This window comes from Danio rerio, chromosome 4 (genome assembly GCF_049306965.1).
Source record: "Danio rerio strain Tuebingen ecotype United States chromosome 4, GRCz12tu, whole genome shotgun sequence".
NCBI lineage: Eukaryota > Metazoa > Chordata > Actinopteri > Cypriniformes > Danionidae > Danio > Danio rerio.
Window position 1 is genome coordinate 32,712,655 of NC_133179.1, and position 18,363 is coordinate 32,731,017.

General features: G+C 36.8%; 1 long non-coding RNA gene across 1 annotated transcript; it reads left to right on the forward strand.

Annotated features, from left to right (window-relative positions):
- Window positions 1-767: 767 nt before the first annotated feature.
- LOC110438635 (uncharacterized) lies at window positions 768-17,028 on the forward strand. Its single transcript, XR_011009450.2, has 5 exons — window positions 768-889; window positions 992-1,070; window positions 1,262-1,426; window positions 4,456-4,597; window positions 13,282-17,028. It is a non-coding gene; the product is annotated as an uncharacterized lncRNA (long non-coding RNA).
- Window positions 17,029-18,363: the final 1,335 nt, after the last annotated feature.

Below are 18,363 nucleotides of genomic sequence, written 5' to 3' on the forward strand. Positions count from 1 at the left end.
ACAAAAGACAATCAGGCATGACTCTTCCTTTGTTCAAATGTTTGAATATATCCTCTCAGATAGGAGAAAACATTTGAAACATAAAACCATTGTAGCTCCTACCACTGCCTACTTTTGATTAATGTGCTTAGGTCATACATAGGCACATTACTACTCTGGACAAACATCATGTTGAAACACCTTGGCTAGACTCGTGACACTAATGCAACAGCTGAAAATTGGTTCAGGACAACAACAAAAATAGTCTTGAAAAATAAACTACACAGGCGGTCAGGAAATTTCATACAGGAAATGCATGAATTCATCTGTGGTCGCCTGTGTGGTATTCAGATAACTGCAATCTGAAAAAAAAAAAAAAACTACTGAGGACAAAGAAATAGACGAAATTGACCAAACACTGAGTCTGGAGGAGAAGTATTGAAAAAAGACACAGAAATATACTACAACCCCCCAAAGAGTCAAAAAGTGGCAGTCAAGGAAGAATCTTTCACATCTCCTCCATCGTCTGGTCATGGACAGCTGGAAGGTCGCTCTTTGACGCTGACCAACACATGTACCATTGATAATCTGTTGTACATCATGCACCTAACTTTCAGGGACAGGCCACTCATTCTTTACACGCAGAGGAAATAAAAACAAAAGACAAGTGGATAGATACATTGCTTAAGATTCATCAGGAGTTCATGGCAGGCCAGTGGTCTCAGATGAAGATCTTATGGCCAAAGGGAATGGAGAGATTTGAAGGAAAGGATTGATGGGATGCTTTTGGAACAGAAGATGACTTTGTTGTGTGTCGCCTTGATTACATTCATGCAACGGAAAGAATGTTTGTATGCACCCAAATGCCCTTCTCCTCAAATCCCAAAGCTTACTGGATAGCTGGTGTTGTGTACGTCATAAAAAGCATTTTTAAACAACAATTTTGGTTTTGTCATAATACCAACATAAATGTATGTTCAAATATTAATAATTAATTTCTATTGTCTTTAAGATGCCATGACTTCTCTGAACTGCAATTATCCACTGACAACTGGGAGGTTTATGCAAAGACATTCAAGTGTCAAGCACAGGTTTGCAACACTTTTAAGTCATCCTTCATTGGAATAACATATTGCCTGCAAGAAAATGCCAAAATATAAGTGACACATACAAACACATATAAAGCATTGCACAGGATGACATCTGTTTTTTTCCCAGTGTTATTATAATAAAACAACAAATTTAATGCTTCTGTTTCACTGTTTGTTTTTGACATGCACAGTAATAGAAAGGTATGCCCGGGAAGGAGAACCTACACCAACCAGAGGTTTATTCATGAAATTCCTCCTTTTGTGGTCATATCAGTCTATTCAACAGTCTACAGTTATGGTCATCCGGAACTGCAGCCACCAATGCTTTCTTCATCGGTGTTAATTTGTGGCCAAAGGCAAGACTCCTTTTAACTGACAGATTATACATATGTAAAGATTCAATTTAATTTTCAACACAAGTATAAATACATATAATTTATTAACAACAAAAAAAATACAATAATTACAAGTTATCTTTTACCTTTGTTGACAATCATTAATATAAAAAAAGCTAATTATATAAAACTAAGGTACAATATTACATTTAAACAATATGATGTTATGTCCCTTCTCCTTTTTGGTATAGGGTTGGGGAAGGAAAATAACAAAAAAAAAAAAAAAATTAAAATTTAGAATTTGAGAAAAAGAAGACCAAATTAATTAATTTTGTATAAATTCAATAAACAAAAATTAAGGGAACACTTCAATCCTGCCTCAGAAATGTAAAACATACACACACACACACACACACACACACACACACACACACACACACACACACACACACACACACACACACACACACACACACACGAGTAAAACTTAAATATTTTATTATTTGGTTCTCAATCAATAAGCAATAAATTAAGCATAAATCTTCAGGAAAAGGATTAACCAAAACAAACAAAACAGATCTAGCTCCAGAGGAGTACTAAGTAACCTAATTTCAGGTAAAAGAAAAGAAACAAAGGCTTTCCTCAACTCCCTTACTTTGAATAAACAGTCAAACAAGTACAAAAATAAAAATGGCACCCTCTCCCTACAGCTTCAATTTGTAAACCAAAAAGTCAGACAAAGAAACAATACAATTACCTTTTACATGCCACACACACAAAAATATATTTTAACCACACAACTAAGAAAACAGACACACTGCCTTTAAAAACAAACAAGTTTCTCAACAGACAGAAGTTAAATTGAACTTAATAACCTATTAAACTTCTTTCTATAATCAACAAGCTCAAAACCCACAACGTATAACCACAAGTCTGGAGCAGGGGAGAAGTGAACCTCTCCGTGAGTTGAGACACACTGCTCTTTTGTAGCAGCGCATTACTGCAGCACGCTCCAATGATGAGCACCACCTGGGCCCAATCAGCTCTACCTAGAGCGCAGGTAGAGAGACACATTGGAAGTAAAAGAGAAACACAACATATCCACTCCCAATGGCCAGTAAACACACAAATAAACAATAATAATAAATAATAATGATAAATACATCCAAGGGATGTAACAATAGTTATAGGTAAGTTTTATATTATTATAATTAGTCAAATTTTTAAGTAATATTGTACCTTTGTTTTCAATCGTTTTTGCATTATTATGAATAATTATTATTATTACTTTTATGTAATTACAGCTTTTTTCATAATCTGGGGCCTGTTTCAGAAAGGAGGTTAACTGAAAACTCAGAGTATTTTAACCCTGAAATGAGAGAAACTCTGGGTTTTCCGTTTCAAAATGGCAGGTTTGTTAAACTCGAGAAAGCAGGGTAAGTCAAGCCTGTTTCTGAAAGAAAGGTAACTTTAACTCAGAGTCAGTTACTGTGGTAACTTACTCTGTGAATCTAACCTGGTCAGAAGCAGGTTTTATTCTCTAAACTCAGAGTTTCTGTCTGTCTCCTCCCCTTTTTTAAAGATGAAGCGGTATTTCTCGCCTTAGCCTTACGTTTCCACCCACCTATTTTAATGCTCATTTTGGATACGTGCATAAAAACGATTGATAGAAACGTCATGATGCACATAACTTTTTAAAATATGCATAAAATACGCGCATAACTGAGTAGGATAAACTTTTATTCGATAGAAAATGTGCGCATAAACTACGATGGAAACACTTTTACTGAACAAATTACAGTATGTACATTTAAAATAAGATCATGATCATATGATAATGAAAATGTGTGTAAATGAACAAACCAGCAGGCTGAGCACACTGTAACACGTCTTAAATATTGTTTTAGTCATTCTAAAATGCCTTAACTGTTTCGGTATTATTGTATATTATTAATTACCTCCGAACGTCTGGTGCGTGTCAAGAGTCTCTGCATCTCATGGCTTCAGACGCCCCCACGTGTTCATTGTGTTTCAGCATTGTCTTCTGACATTGAGGAGCAAGTACATTAATTAGGCTAAATAAAGAATTAATTGACACAGCTTCTTCTACCACAGTAAATTCTGTTTTTACTGTTGATATTTGGTGCCAGTTTAATCAGAAAGTTACGATTTTTTTCTCTTTGACTCGTTGGATGGAATTTTATTCGCATCTTTTATGCAATATTCCAGTTTTGCACATACATTTATGTAATATATTTGGATGGAAACATAGCTATTGCCTACATTTTAGTCACACACAGAAGAACTGTACGAGAATGGCTTTTCCTTTTTTAATAAATAATTAAATTAAATTCACCTTCGACATGCACTGTAACTAGATTAATGGGATTATTATTCTTTCTAAAAATTATTTTTAGTACTGCTTACCTTCTAAATGTTATATTAATCTCTATCACTTGATCAATAAAAAAGGCAGACACACAAGTGCACTGTTAAATCATTTAAAACTAATAAATGTATAAAAAAAAGTTTAGAAAAAAAATATAAACGTCACAAATTACATTACTTATTTTATTATACTTAAATATTTAAATACTTAAAAAGTGAAATTAGGCATTAACTTGAGCAGCTGTTTTCCCACGCTAACTGTCTCTTCTTCACTGATGGTTGCTTCTTTTCAAATATATACACTCATATTTGCTATAACTTTGCATGAGAACATCAAGTTCAGCTGGAGAAAGAAATGGTAATCTCTTTTATAAGATGTTGCCATAGTCACTCGTAATGTCTGCGCTCCATTGATAATGCCTTTTTAAAGTCACGGTGTGCGCGCTTAACTCTGAGTTGGTCTACTCGAAGTTGATTGACCCAACTCAGATCAGCTATTCTGAAACCGAAAACTCAGAGTTTTTAATCTCTCGGTAAATCAACTCAGAGTTCAAGTTTAAACTCTGAGTTGTTTGAACCTCCTTACTGAAACAGGCCCCAGATATCAACCTGCTGCTGTGACATAATCTGGAGACAGAAAGTCTTTTTGTTTCCTTTTACAGACTTACTGGTGGCCACTGGAATTTCTATGATGGCATAAAGGATCTACATCAGCCAGGCTCTGGGGACCGACAGGCAACAAGTCAAGTGATAAAAACAGTGTTCCCCCAAAAATGCACTGTGGGTCATGTTGTGCTTGTGAGAGTAAGTAACCACTTTGCTCTGGCAAATGTATAACCCTCTACGAACATTTTGTTTTTGATTCATCAAATGGCTCTATAGTTTGATTAAACAATGGAGTTTGCAAGGCATAATATCCTTCTGTTTCATCACTACTGATAATGAATTAGAAAGTTTAACAACTGTCGAATACATATAACTTAGATAAACAAGACTTTTTCCCTTACCTTCAAGTTAGAGACTACTTCAATAAAAACATAAGAGATTCAGAAGAAAAACAACAGTAGTGCAGGTGTTTATAGATGCTTACAAAAAGAAGGTTAATGAAAAAAAAACTAGTATCAAGAATTTATTCCTGTCTGACATGGGAAAGGGAAGCCAATATAATAATAACAAATAAGGAATGGTTAACTATTTGGGAAACAGATGATCACAATTAATTCAGATTTATAAAGGGAATTTATAAATGTAATCAGGTTCTTTATAACACCTAAAATACTTTCAAACTAGAGAAAAAAATAGTGAATGCTGGAGAAAATGTGGAAATGTATTGGCAGATCATTTCCACATATTTTGGGAGTGTAATATGCACACGCCTATTGGCAAGATTTAAATAAAGAGATAAATGCTATAATTGGATTGAATTTGGAATGTAATTTTAAAAGTATGTAACTGGGAATTTACTCTGCAGAAATACCAAAAAATGATGTTTCTTTTTAACACACTACTAACAACTAGCAAAAAGGCCATTACAAAGAAATGGCTCAAGAAAGATCCTCTATCTGTAGGCGAATGGTATGATATTGTTAAAGAGGTGAATGACATGGAAGTACTGACATTTACCCCGAGACAACAAGCCTATAACAATTCTGCATACTGGGGCAAATGGTTGAGAAGAAAAATCTTGTTTTAATTTTTGTTGTAGTGCTTTTATTTTAAATATGTTTGGAGCCCTTTGACATGTTACCCTTTCAAAATTTTATATAGCAACATTTTATCAACGATAAATACGACTTTAAATAAGATTGTATTTGGTGACCTTTGCAGAATCGCGCCACTTTTCAAATCTCCCCTTAGGTAATCCAAGAATCCCCTCAGGGAAGGGGGTGTGTAGATAACAAAAGGCATTCGCATTTAGTGCTGCCTATGGGAAAGGCACACCCTTCACAGTGGTTCAAAAGATGCCTGAAGTTATATATTTATTGTTTTGATTATGTCTATTTCTAAGAGAATGAGACCATTGTACCAGTCGCACTGAGACATTTCAAATGATATCAAACATGATAGATAAAGTCACTTGGGTTAATTTAGAACATTCAGGCCCCGTTTACAGTAGTGCGTTTTAGTTTGAAAACGGCGTTTTAGATCAAAAACGATCCGCGTCCACACTAGCGTTTCACCTAGCGTTTAAGAAGTTATCTCCGTCCACACTACGCCACCAAAAACGTATTTCATGTGACCATTCGCGCACTCTGGGCATGCGCGTCCTAGTATAAACAGGAAGCATGTGTCTCGCTCGGCATTTGGTTATTGTTAGTCAACAAATGCCGCTTGAACAATGAATGCGATGGCAAAGACAGCAAGAGAGGTATTTTTGTGGACAGACGACGAGGTCGAGTTGTTACTAAACGTAACAAATGAATATAAAACGGCCATGGCTATCGAAAATGTCGACTGGGAGTCATGTCAGACTAAATACAACGACATACTCAACCAATTTTTGGAGAACTATCCGACATCGGAGGAAGCCATGGCTACGGGAAAAGATTTTCCTCACAAAAAGGAGGACATAACAAAAGGTACGTTGTTTATTCACTCGTTTTTTGTTTTTGTTTTAGTGCTTATAAATACTACAAATCCAGACAAACATATGTAAATTTAAATGGAAAACTATTAGTTATGCAACAAAACATCTGGGGCCTCATGTATCAACGCTGCGTACGCAAAAAAACTTTGCGTACGCCAGGTTTCACGCTCAGAATCGCTCACGTTTGGATTTACTAACAATGAACTGAAAGTGGGAATGTGCGCAGGTTCACGGCAGCTTTCTTGCAGGCGTACGCACATTTTTTGTGCGTGTCTGTTTTATTTCCATTGGCGACTCCTAGAAGCAGTTGTGTTAAATTCTTCTCTACAAAGTGTCTGATCCTTGCAATGGCAGCTGTATGAGACGGGTTTATATAGTAGGTATGTAAGGTTTCCATACCATACAGTTGACCAGCTAAACATTAAAGCACAATTTGCAGCGGTCGCCTGTTTTCCCAATGTAATCTGAGCGATCTACCGCACGCACATTGCTATAAAGACACTATCTGAAGATGAATTTGCATGCGTGAATCAGAAACATTTCCATTCAATAAATGTGCAAATAAAATATGATGCACAAACTTATTGATGATTTCTACTTGTCTTTCTCTTGATAAATAGTGGGCAAAATCTGATATGTAGTGGGGAAAAAAAGAAAGAATTCATTAGACGCTGGATTCGAGCCGAGTTTATGCTCGAACATGTCAGTACATGATCACATGCTTCTTATGAGGTGCGCCACGGATACTGCTAATGGTACTGCAACATTTTTCAGTTATAAACCACACTATTTCTTTTTTAAATGCACTCAGTGCGATGTTCAGACCCAACTGTGTTAACCGCATCAGCTAAACTCTCCCACTCTATTTTTTTTCTTTTGTTGTTAATTCCGGAGAACAAACTTGCAAATAACACCGCTTTTCTCCGGTCTACCTCCGAAAGCAGCACCTCCATTTCACATTCTGTTCAAAGTTTCTCTTTTTGCTTGATTTTGCCATTGCTTTTTCGTTGGGTTTTGCCATTAGCATAGTCATTAGCATATTCATACGGGGGAGGAGGCAGGGAGGAGTTTTGTGCTCGTGCATGTTGCGCTCAGTTTCACGTTCATTCAGATGTACAAAAGAATATGCGTGAGATTCGGCGTACGCAGTGTTTCATACATCTGAATTTTTTTCTGCGTACGCACATTTACAGCTTTGTGCGTACGCAATGTTTTAGTAAGATTTCCATGCAAGTCTTCGTACATGAGGCCCCAGTTGTGTTGTCGGGATGGAGAAAGGGGCTAGACCACGTGTCTTTGTTTGTATCAGTATGTGTTTGTTTCAATAATTATTATATTAGAAACATCAAAACGATTTCAAGTCTATAATAGAAACATCAAAACGATTTCAAGTCTTTTTGCTTTGAAATGTAGACTGCACACACACTGTCGTGTGATTTCTATTGTATAAATATATTAATGGTAAATATGAGAAATATACCATTCTCTAATCTCATGCTTACAGTATGGGTATTTTACATAGTTCAGGAAAACTATGTAAAAGAACAAATTTAACCAGTTTGTGTAAGTGTGTGTTTTTATTTATTTAATGCTTGCTATGTAATATTTTGTATTTATTTAAATGTGTATTTATTTATTATCTGACCTTATTCAATTGGTTTGTGTTTTGTGCTTATAGGTCACGTGACAACAAAACTGAAATCAATACGCCTCCGTTATCGGCAAGCTGTTGATTGTGGCCGGAAAAGTGGGCATGGACGGGTGGTCCTACTCTTCTTTGAGCTTTGTGAGTCGGTTTGGGGAGGATCTCCAGCAACAGTTGCTTTGTTGGAAGGCATAGAGACTTCTTGCATTGGTTCAGAAGTCTCAGAACAGTCATCTACAGGGATGTCAATTTCTGCTGGAGAAAGTGTTACAGAGGGTTCTCCGTCCGCAGTAAGTGGTCATCGTCGCCAGAGACTTGATGCCACTCTCAGCGGTCACAGAACTGAAAGGTTAAAGCGCAAGCTCTCATCTAATGCCCTTGCTCAGGAGGACCTGGAACTGAAAAGACGCCTTCTTCAGCAACTCAAGTCTTCTGACAACGAGTTTGTTCAGACGTTGAGCAAGTGGTCATCAACCATGGAATGCCTGAATACAAACATTGAAATGCTGGTGCAGCATATTGTAGGTTCGGGAAGCCGTGGTCACATGCCTCCTCCATCACCACACCCACCATTTCCAAACCAGTACTCATACGACCGCACGCCCACAAGAAGACCACTTGGAGAGTACAATCCACCAGCAGCACATACAACCCAACAAAGCACCTCACTATATGGCGACTACACAAATTTGTAGTTTTTTTGTTTTGTTTCAGAGTGTACATACACTTATGCAACTTATATGCACAGCTGTACATAGTTAAAAGTGTGATTTGTTTATAAATGTTTCAAGTATTTTGTTTATATTTTATTTTGTTTATATTTTAACTTTTACTGTATACATTCGATGTGTAATGTTTACTGTTTATGCCACTGTTTATTGTACTAACTTGCACATAGTACATACTTATGCACAAACCAACTTGCACATATCTCTCTTTATATATATATATATATATATATATATATATATATATATATATATACACTTCTATAAAACTTATAAGTGCGCTTTTGTTTTAAAATGTTATGTGTTATATTTTCTTTGTATTTAATTTAAAATGTATACTTTTTTGTATTTTTTTTGTGTGTGTTGTGCAATGTTTACATTATATCATATGCAAATTGTCTGTCTATAAACCACTTTCTATTTATTTTAGTGTTTATGTCGTTTTTGTAATTAGATCTACGTGGTCTGTACTAAATGAACTGCAAAACTGATTGTTTTGTTTGTATTTCATTTTGTATTTATACTCAACACGCCTTAATGCTTGTGTTGCGATGTTTCAAGTTTACTTATATTCACTCTAACAAACAAATTATATTGTCCATGTAATCAGGTGTAATAGATACAAGCACACATCACTTTGTCATGACTTTATTTTGACAGTATATTGACATTGTAGTAAAAAGACAATACTCATGATGAAAAGTTAATACAAATTTCAAACTTAAACATGTACATGCTTTAAAAAAAAGCAGACAGCTAAAATGGCTCAGGGGTCAAGAAATCTTGTTAATACGCATCTCACTCGTTTTCCTTCAGCTTCTTTGTCTGCTCTCTCAACTATTCTGTTGGATGGCTGAAAGTCCCTTTCATATTGTAATGCAGCATCTATGCAGTGTTCGTTTATGGGTTCGTTAAGCGTTTCACAGTAGTTGTGTAACACAAAGCACGCATAATAACAAAAGGAAGATCATTCATATTTATGTCCATTGCCCTTCTCAGAGCCGCAAATCGTGCTTTCAAACACACACTCGATCACCATGCGTGCCTTGCAAAGTGATAGCCCATAGTACTGCTCTTGTGGTGTAACTCCGCCGTTTGGGTATTCTTTCATGAGATACGGCATCAGAGGATAAGCTGGATCACCCAGAAGAAACACGGAAACAGCCTCCTCATCATCCAACAACTTCTTAGGACAGGGGGCTATCGTTCCATCCTTTAGGTCGCTACTCAGTTGAGAATTGGCAAATATACACGCGTCATGTACGCCCCCCCCCCCAGGCCATTTTACAACGACGTCCATGAAACAATACTTATAGTCACACAATGCTTGTATATTCAAAGAATATTTACCCTTTCTATTAATTAAGTCTGTGGAGTAGGACAGAGGTCTTATCTCGATGTGTGTGCAGTCAATTGCACCCAAGCACTGCGGCATTCCGTGTGTCTTATAAAAGTTGGCGACCAGTTCATTAACTTTGGCCTCTGTTTTCGGTGTCTTGATGTATTCGGGGCCCAGGGTGGTGGTAATAGCTTTACATACTTGTCGAATGATGATTGAAACAACCTGTCTGGACAGTCCAAATGCATTTGCAGTTTTTCTGATCCTTCCCTCGTCACTCAGGTAATACAAGGTACACGCAACCTTTGTGAGTACATCCACTGGCGCCCGCAATCTCGTAGTCTGTCCTTTCACAAACGGACGAAGTTTTACGCTGAGGTGGATCATGCCCGACCTAGACATCCGAAAGTTCTTATGCCAATCCTCGGGAACAACTACTTCACTTACAAACATGTCCCACCATGCACTGGTTCTTCCCGGTGTAATTCAAAATCGGCGTTCTAAATAGGGCTTACGTCGCTTGAAACGCGAGCGATTAGCGAGAGCTCGAACGATAGCTTGCCTCTTGCGAATATATGCAGCTGCTGTAGCAAAAAATGCAGAGTTTAACTGCACAATGGCACCTAAAACAGACAATAATGCAAACAACGCTCACATTTCCGTGTCCATGTTGTTGTTTACAGTGAAGGCTGGTCAGCTGTCTTCATGTGTTATAGTCATGTGATAGGGGCTTGACGAATAAGGGAAGGATACGCAATGGCACTAAAGCCCCAATCAGGTAGCGAATCTCAGCAGCCCCGCCTCCGTTTTCAGATGTCTCCGTTTTTCCTCATCCACACTGCGACGGAGCAGCAGCGTTTCAGAATGAAAACGGCCTCTCCAGCATTTTCGAAAAGCTCCGTTTTCGCCGCTTGAGAACTCCAGCGTAGTGTGGACGGATGGCGTAACCGTAGCAAATCTTATGCGTTTTAAAACGAAAACACATTAGTGTAAACAAGGCCTCAGACTTTGAAATGACCATATGTGTGAGTTGAGGTGGTTGAAGTCGAGTTTCAGGGGATTCAAATGTAAATGGAGTGGGAGCTGGTTTTTTCCCGCACTCCCGCCTGTTGGGTTGTGGAGTCAATTGTCTGTTTTCGGCTCATGTTTGAATTGTCAAAGACATCAAAGTATATGTGATATCTCATGCCTTACATAGCATAGACCATTTTTCGAAAAGTGACTTTGTCTTTTGACTTTTACCTTTCACATACAAACAGCAGTATCAACAACAAAACAAACAATATAACAAAAACCACAACGAAACACACAGCACTTTTAACTCAACTGAAAGTGAAAAAAAAAATGCTAATGATTTTAGGCCAGCAGATTTGTAAGATTTGAGAACTGAGAAAAATAATAATGTTAATAATAGTACAAACGTGTGTATATATATATATATATATATATATATATATATATATATATATATATATATATATATATGTACATATATATGTTCCCTAAAATTAAAACATTTAATCATTTATTTAGATTTTATTAAAAATTAAAAATCCTTTTATAAGATACTGGAAATAATTCCTGTTTTTAAAGAGTTTTATTTCTTAGCTTTTTGAAATGTAAAATAGACATGCAATATAGTCACCCATATTGCTTTTAATGCATATGATAATCTTTACAATAACTGTAGTGTTGCCACTACGCTGGAATTTACAACTTTGAGATGATACCTTAAAAAATATCAACATTCCATACCATTTTTTATATTTTGTGATTTAAAAAAAATCTTTATATTATTATTAATTATTATTTTATGCACCTGAGACAATATAAACATTAGTATTTTTTATAACTAACATAAACATTTTTATGAATAGCAGATCTTTGCATATTAGCCTACTTGTTAGTGGTAGATAGCTAATACAAAACCATTTAGCATATCAAAAACATTTTTTAGCATATTTTTTGCATATAACATGTTTTAATCGACACGCATATGGAGTTTTGCGTGAATATTATTTGAATATTATTAATATTCTATTCATTATTGAATCCTGATTTTTCAGTATTGCATTACACTACCGTTAAGCAGTGAACAGTAACAGTTTAAGACATCTTGTGTACATTGTTTTTGACGTTTTTCCCTTATAAGTTAAAAAGTCAAATAACAGATCACATATGATAATTTGAGAGATTTAAAGGGAAAAAGGGCAACACGTCAATTGACAGCACTTTACACAGCTTTCGTATTTAATTAATTGAGTCAGTGATATTGAAATAAGTTCAGTTACTAACTTCTCGATATTGTTTATACAGATGAGGGACACACAGTAGTGCGCGTCAACAGAAAAGTGCACGTTTAGAAAGAGCAAAGCGAAAGCAAGATTGTGTGGATATCTTTTGAAATATTGATATTTTGACTCAAACAGCAACAAATTGCTTTGCTCTCGTGTTTAAATTTTGTATGTTGCACTTTGCACAAACTTTACTACTGAAACTGCCTGTGATTTTTCCGTTTCTGTGCGTCATTAACAGATAGTGAACTTAATATCTGCTCTTTCCGTGAGAAAAATGCTATAATGTTTAAGCGGGCCCAATACATGTCCCGATTATCCTACTCAGTGCTGCTAAACTTTTTGTGTTCTTTAAGACTGTCTATTGTATGAATTAGGGTGCGACTGCATGAAAGGATATAAAAGTGAAGTGCGTTTTATGCATGTTTAGACGCGTGATGCGCACAGAAACCTGCGCTCTATGCTGAATTAGTTTGTCTTTCATCTTTTGAGGCCTGAATGGTTTAAAATTAATAAAAATGACTGCTTAAATCAAGATTGTAAATGAGTCTGACGCATAGCAAAAAAAAAAAATTGTTGTTATCTGATGTTGGGCCAAGTTTCTGATTGGGTGGGACAGCCCCCCACCTGAAAACTCTAAAAACTGGATTGACGGTTTCAATTTACTCTAACTTTTATGTTGAGCGGCTTTGACACAATTTACATTGTAAAAGCACTAAATTTATAAAGATGGGTTGGATTAAATCTGCTTAAATGTGCACACGTTAATGGAACGAACAAAATATGATTTGATTCATTTTACATTTAATGTACATCAAATTCACAGTGTGTAGCCAATGTTTCCAGTGTCTTTTCACTTTTCACTTAATGAAAACTAATGTTTTATTTATTTCAGACCTAATTGAAGAAAATGAGGGGAGTAAAGAGGAGGAACATCATGTCAAAATTGAGGAAAAAACTCATTTACAGACTGATGGTATTTTGGAAAGAAGAGACAAGAATCGTTTCATCTGCACTCAGTGTGCAAAGAGTTTTGGAAAAAAAGGTGATCTTAAGATTCACTCGAGGATCCACACTGGAGAGAAACAATTCACATGCCCTCAGTGTGGGAAGAGTTTCAGCCAATCATCATCCCTTAATCAACACTTGAGGATCCACATTGGAGAGAAACCATTCACATGCACTCAGTGTGGGAAGAGTTTTAACCAATTATCACACCTTAACCACCACATGATGATCCACACTGGAGAGAAACCATTCTCATGGATTCAGTGTGGGAAGAGTTTCAGCCGATCTTCATCCCTTAATCTACACATGATGAGTCACACTGGAGAGAAACTATCACATGCACTCAGTGTGGGAAGAGTTTCAGCAAATCATCATGCCTTAAGCAACACTTTTTTAATGTCTAATCATCTTGTTTAATCCCGCCCCTTTTTGCAGTGCCTTACAACAGAATTTCGCGTGCTTAACGGTGTTGCCAACTATAGCGACTTTGTTGCTAGATTTAGTGACTTTTCATACCCCCCTAGCGACAAATTTTCAAAAATGTGACTAGCGACAAATCTAGCCACTTTTTTGTGTTTTACTCAAGATTTTTATAGACTGTCATTTGTCCATACTGTACCGTCCCTACTCTTCTCAAAGAGCTGCAGGTGATGTCGCCGGCCCCTCCCCCGCCTCAGAGCACTGACAGCTAGCCCAGTCCTCGTACAGCAGTCTCTCCCAACTGTAGCCTGAAAGCAGATCACATCTCTGCGCACCGATGGCAAATGATTTAGCACTGGTAGTGTGAAGGTATTTCCCTTGTACAGTCAAACCGATCTGCTTCTCATTTATTTTAAGTTTAATTTGACCGTTTATTATTTTCTTGTTTACAGTCACAGATATTTTAAGTGAGAGTGTCAGAACTTGTCTGATATTATTATGCGAATTCACTACACTTTAGGGACGCAACAATATGGTTAGCTTACGGTTCAATACATACCTTCGTATGTTTTAACACGGTTTTCAGTTCGGTTCCCATGGCTTGACACGTGTTTTTTTTATTATTATTTTTTTATTCTATAGGCAACAGGAACAGTAAGAAATTAAAGAGAACAAAAATAAAAACAATTTATTGCAATACTCATTTTGTTTCACTTAAAACCCAAGAAAAGTACATTAGTTCCTAGTGTATTGTATAAAAAAAGTTAACACTAAAATCTCACAGCTGCTAGTAGCCCATGTACAAACTGGGGAACACATAAAATCCTACACTTTGAAAATATACATGCATGTTAAGTTATTAAAGATAAATTGGCCATTTTAAATAAACACATTTGTACTTAAGTAAACATAAATAAACCATCCTAATTACCTCGGTGGTAAAAAATTCTAGACTGTAGTCTGTAACGCGGATCGAGTGCTTTTATAAAATGACAAAAGCCAATCTTTAGCAATAAACATCCTCACTGCCTTTGTTATTTTTATGTGTCTCTCGGAACCAGTTGGGTATGTTTGGTTGAAAGATTCAGCGTATGATTGTTGCTATATGGAGGACTTTATTACCTTCTCTGCTATCCTGCCTTCAGACAGTGATATTGCTGGGTGATGGTGCTACAGATGTGCAGTAATGGGTATACGTGTAAAACAATGCTTGCACACAGTTATTTTTTGTTCACTATTTTTATCTTTTATTGGCATTATGCTTACCGGCAAAACCGAAATGTCCTCACTCCGCAGATTTGAAAGACGCCGGCGATTTCTCATACTGTTGCCTCACTTCGCCGGCGCTTCCTTGTTCTGTGGCCTCAGCCTCACTTCACCGCCGCTCGCAATGTTAAAGTGTGGAATGATGGTCAAGTGCCCCCGAACTTTATATCATAGTGATTGGATATTTACTAACGGGGAGGAGTTTCCTTATCTCAGCTCATGGATTTAGAGGCACACACAGTCAATTCAGGGAGATATAAAAATGCACATAAATTATTTAAATGCAAAACCGAGAAAACACAAGCGCGTATTGAACCGTGGAGGGCGTACCGTACGGTTCAATATTATATTGAGAACTGTGGCATCCCTACTACACATCTATACTGTATTCAAACAGCAATAAATTTAGTTACATTGACATGCTTGCATAAAGCATAGTGCAAATATAAATACCCCTTTATTGACCATAGGCTGTTAAACAGAAATGGTAGAATGTGATGACGTTAGTAATATGCAAATTAACATATGATGTAATCTATAGACTTTTAGCGACTTTTTGGGCAGAGTTTAGCGCCTTTACGTTAAAAATATTTGGCAACAATGATGCTTAAAATCTAGTGTGACGGCAACTTCGGTGTGGGATGGGTTTCAGCAACTCCTCAGACCTTAATAAACACATGAAGACCCACACTGGAGAGAAACCATTCACATGCACTCAGTGTGGGAAGAGTCTCAACCGATCAGCAAACCTTAATGAACACAGGAAGATCCACACTGGTGTGAAAGAGTATATGTGCTTGAGTGTGAGAAGACTTTTGTTATAGCTGCAAAATTGAAACTGCACCAAATGATTCACATTAGAGAGACCGTTTAAGTGTTCACACCATGACAAGAGGTTTAATCAGTTAACACATCTGAAAACACAAAAGAGGATTCACACTGTTGAGAAACCGTACAGATCTGATCAGTGTCTACAGAGTTTTGCTCCTTCTGCACAGCTTAAGAAACATGGATAAAAAGTTGCACACCTGACATGAATGCAGCAAAACATTCTCTCATGTGCACAGGATGTTTCATGTCTAAATAGTGTTTGAAAAGGCGGAGTGACGGTATACTGTTTTCCAACACTCCTACACTGCAGTAGGTGGGGTTGTAAATGTGTTGCGCTCCTTGCGTTTATCGTAAACACGCTGGTGGCGGCTGAGAGAAGAACATAAATATCTGGCAAAGAGCACCTCTGCAGCTTAAAATCTCTTTGCAAGTGATTGTAAAGGTGCGGATACATCTGTACTCCACTCTCCAGTGCATTCATGAAGCTAGTGTTGTTTTGGATGATGTTTTCTGTCCGACTCCCTGAATGAGAAACAAATCACTGGGAAGACACCGCACATCAAAGAAGATGGAGCTCTAGGACAGTTAGTTTGCAGTATACCAGGGCCTCAAGTTTAGAAAGCCCATTCAATTGTCCTGTGTTGCATCTTTTATTAGTAAAGTTTCTTTACTTTTAGTTTCAAGATTCTTTCTAGTTTACTACATTTACTTTTTTTTAGTAGAATACAAACTTGATGAATATTTTATGATTTAGGCAGAGCGAGAGGTATTAAGTTTTACAATATTTATACACTGTGGTGATCCCAAGATTCCAAATTGGAGTATGTGGTAAATCCTGATTGGATGCCTGCATTACTCATCAATGGGTATATAAAAGTTGTTTGTGCTAGCTACCCCAGGGCGCTGTGGCAACTCAGGAGTCTTCCTGTCAAGACCTGCCATCTCATTGACTCTTTAACCTTATGGTTTTGTTTTCATTACTCATATCATGTAGTTAAAGTGTTGTGATTATATCCTAAGTTCTTTATCTTCATTATTATCCCTAGACATTTCTTGGTTGCTTTGATTGATTGTTTTATGAGTTAAGTTTTATAATAAATAATTTGCATTCAGGCTATTTTGTTGGTTCATCTCTCTTTTATGTTGCGACTCAAACAAGCGGGTCATAACACTTTGTAAAATGTGTCCGGTTGTATCCAAGATCTTGTCCTTTCAGTCATGATCGTAAGTGAGAGTAAGAACCTAGATTGAGCAGTAAATTGAGAACATTGCCTTTCGTCTCAGCTCCTTCACCACAACAGACAATCACATCAACTGCATTACTGCTGCCCCTGCACTGATCCATATTTAAATCTCACATTCCATTCCTCATGAAAAAAAAAAAAAAAAAAAAAAAACGCAGATACTTGAACATTTGGGGTATGGACTCTCTTCCAAACTGGACATGGCCACCTTTTTCCAGTTAAGCACCATGGTTTCTGACTTAGAGCTGCTGTTTCTCTCCCTGCCATGGCACTCAGCAGCAAACCGTCCCACTGCATGCTGAAGGTCCATATCCTATGAAGCCAAAAGGACATCGTTATCAGCAAATGGCAGAGACAGTCCTAGCCTGCACCTAAAATTATGCCAGTAAAAATTATTATATTTTTGAGATCAGCCTAAAAAATACACACTTTAACAAAATAAAATAAATAAATGGATGGATGGATGGATAGACATTGTAGTGGTGGAAGGGGAAGTAGGATGGCTTAATCAACCAAAAACCAAAATGGAGCCCTCTCAGGAGGGATGGACCAGTGCGGAAGATGTCTCAGACTGAAGGTATAATAATGAAATAAATGCTCAGAAAGCCCCAACCCTTTTTTATCAACTGGCTGTTTCATTGTACTTCTATGCAACCAAGGGTGCTCATTGTTCCAGAGAAATCAATTGACTAAATTATCAAACTTTTTAAAATATTGTAAAGAAATATTTACAGGATATACTGAAGTAGAGAAGTAATTTTAGGAAGACATTTCATTTTGAGTATGATAGTTTGTTATTTTGAGTAGTCAGAGCAGTGGTTCTCAATACTACTGCTTGTGCAAAATGAGTTGACAACCAAATTAATTTTAGCTTTTATTTCTAGATCTTAGAATGGCACCTGAGAAACCACAAAAGCTGAGATTTGGCTTATCTTTATCTGGTTAAGATCAATTTGCACCAGATCAGCAAGAGACAACATATGTTTGTTTCCTTCGCCGACTGGCCTCGATGAAACACGGCGTGTTTCTTACTTTTGTAAGTTTGTTACTATCTTGCATTAAATGTTACAAATACTGTTTCTGATACTAAATTGTCATTTACACCAACGTATTCCAAATATCACTAGCTTTTGTTTAGTACCAAACTTTATACATTTCAGACACATACAGAAGGATTCATCTGCAATAAGGGTTAAAAAAAAACAATT